Here is a 3,329-nt window from a genome sequence, read left to right as displayed (position 1 = left end):
TACCTCCAGAAAAAAGATCATGCGATTTTGTTTCATTTCAAATGCTGTGCCCGGCACAGTGGCTTCAGGACATAATTAAACATTTAAAAAAGGTCCCACGGCATGAAAATGTCACTTTATGAGTTTTTTTAACATTAATGTGAGTTCCCCCAGCCTGCCTATGGTCCCCCAGTGACTAGGAATGGTGATAGGTGTAAACCGAGCCCTGGGTATCCTGCTCTGCCTTTGAGAAAATGAAAGTTCAGATGGGCCAATCAGGAATCTTCTCCTTATGAGGTCATAAGCCATGAGAGAGAGACATCATGGCTTTCAAACGAGCAAAGTGGCAGTTGGTCAAGGCCACACCCCCACTCTCCACCTTGCCCCCCCCCCCACCCCCACCTCTCTCCTCCTCAATAGCTACAGACACAGAAATGGCACATCCTAAGGAAAGCTCATTGTGGGACTGGCTCTAGTGGCTGTAATTCTGCACCAAGGCTGAATTTTGGGAAAGAGACTTCAGATACAGTATTAGGGGACCACTAAGGTCTATATAAAAGAGACTTCAGATACAGTATTAGGGGACCACTAAGGTCTATATAAAAGAGACTTCAGATACAGTATTAGGGGACCACTAAGGCCTATATAAAAGAGACTTCAGATACAGTATTAGGGGACCACTAAGGCCTATATAAGAGACTTCAGATGCAGTATTAGGGGACCACTAAGGCCTATATAAGAGACTTCAGATACAGTATTAGGGGACCACTAAGGCCTATATAAGAGACTTCAGATGCAGTATTAGGGGACCACTAAGGCCTATATAAGAGACTTCAGATGCAGTATTAGGGGACCACTAAGGCCTATATAAAAGAGACTTCAGATACAGTATTAGGGGACCACTAAGGTCTATATAAAAGAGACTTCAGATACAGTATTAGGGGACCACTAAGGCCTATATAAAAGAGACTTCAGATACAGTATTAGGGGACCACTAAGGCCTATATAAGAGACTTCAGATGCAGTATTAGGGGACCACTAAGGCCTATATAAAAGAGACTTCAGATACAGTATTAGGGGACCACTAAGGCCTATATAAAAGAGACTAAGGTCTTCCTCTAGGCAATATTATTAGAAAACACTCAATTAACTTTCACTGTTATGCGGATGACACCCAATTATACTTGTCAATCAAACCAGACGAAACCAGTCAGCTAGCAAAATTTCAAGAGTGCATTAAGGATATAAAATCCTGGATGACCTATAATTTTCTGATGTTAAACCCTAACAAAACTGAAGTTATTGTGCTGGGCCCTAAACACCTCCGAACTTCATTATCTAGAGATATAGCTACTCTGGATGGTGTTGCCCTGGCCTCCAGCACCACTGTTAGAAATTTAGGAGTTATCTTTGATCAGGATATATCCTTTAATGCCAATCTAAAACAAACCTCAAGAACAGCCTTTTTTCATCTTCGTAACATTGCCAAAATTAGGAATATCCTGTCTCAAAACGACGCTGAAAAACTAGTCCATGCATTTGTTACTTCCAGGCTGGACTATTGTAATTCCCTACTGTCAGGTTGCTCAAATAAGTCTCTTAAGACTCTCCAGCTGATCCAGAATGCTGCAGCGCGTGTTCTCACAAGAACTAAGAAAAGAGATCATATTTCTCCTGTATTAGCTTCTCTGCATTGGCTTCCTGTTGAATCCAGGATTGAGTTTAAAGTCCTTCTCTTGACCTACAAAGCTCTAAATGGTCTAGCACCATCATATTTAGAAGAGCTCCTAATACCCTATTGTCCCACTAGAACACTGTGCGGCCCCAGAATGCAGAGTTACTGGTGGTACCTAGAGTCTCTAAAAGTAGAATGGGAGCTAGAGCCTTCAGTTATCAGGCTCCTCTCCTATGGAACCAGCTCCCGATCTGGGTTCGGGGGGCAGAAACTGTCACCTCATTCAAGAATGAACTTAAAACTCTCCTATTTGATAAAGCTTATAGTTAGGGAGTGAGGAGTTGCAGTGTTCACCTAACTGGCCCAACTGCTTCTCTTCATAATTGTTAGATTAATAATACATAACAAAGTAGAGGGAGGCAGGCCAGCCAAGCCAGATCCGGCAGGGGGAGAGTTCTAAGCCCGAAAAGCTACCTCTCCTTATGACCTGTCTCTCTTAGTTACCTGTTATAGTTACGCTGTTATAGTCCTAGACTGCCGGGGACTTCCTTCCTTTGACACACTGAGCTGCTCTCTCTTCTCCCTTTCTATTACTATTTCTATTACTGTTACTATTACTATTACTATTTGTGTGCAGCCCGTCCCAGAAATGCTTGTTACTAATCCTAGCTTCTGGGGAGTTACTCCCGAGTCCTTATGCTTTTCCCCCAGCGTATTTCCTTGGAGAACGTTGGCACCAAGACCCTGGTTGCAGCTGTCGCCGTGGTCCTGCTGCACTCCCTGCTGAGCTCAGCGATGCCCTGCAATGTCATGCTGCGTCCTGCTGAACCCTGCAGCTTCCCGCTACATCCAGTCACTGTTCCATTATTAATGTGACTACTATCGCCACTGTTCATCACACCCCCAACCGGCTCGTCAGACACCGCCTACCAAGAGCCTGGGTCTGTCCCAGGTTTCTTCCCAAGAGGGAGTTTTTCCTCGCCACTGTCGCACTGCTTGCTCTTGAGGGAATTACTGGAATTGTTGGAATTGTTGGGGCTTTGTAAAATATAGAGTGTGGTCTAGACCTACTCTATCTGTAAAGTGTCTCGAGATAACTTATGTTATGATTTGATACTATAAATAAAATTGAATTGAATTGAATTAAGGTCTATATAAAAGAGACTTCAGATACAGTATTAGGGGACCACTAAGGCCTATATAAAAGAGACTTCAGATGCAGTATTAGGGGACCACTAAGGTCTATATAAAAGAGACTTCAGATACAGTATTAGGGGACCACTAAGGTCTATATAAAAGAGACTTCAGATACAGTATTAGGGGACCACTAAGGTCTATATAAAAGAGACTTCAGATACAGTATTAGGGGACCACTAAGGCCTATATAAGAGACTTCAGATACAGTATTAGGGGACCACTAAGGCCTATATAAAAGAGACTTCAGATGCAGTATTAGGGGACCACTAAGGTCTATATAAAAGAGACTTCAGATACAGTATTAGGGGACCACTAAGGTCTATATAAAAGACTTCAGATACAGTATTAGGGGACCACTAAGGCCTATATAAAAGAGACTTCAGATGCAGTATTAGGGGACCACTAAGGTCTATATAAAAGAGACTTCAGATACAGTATTAGGGGACCACTAAGGCCTATATAAAAGACTTCAGATACA

Source organism: Perca fluviatilis, chromosome 24 (genome assembly GCF_010015445.1).
Source record: "Perca fluviatilis chromosome 24, GENO_Pfluv_1.0, whole genome shotgun sequence".
Lineage (NCBI taxonomy): Eukaryota > Metazoa > Chordata > Actinopteri > Perciformes > Percidae > Perca > Perca fluviatilis.
Note: the sequence above shows the minus strand (reverse complement) of the source record.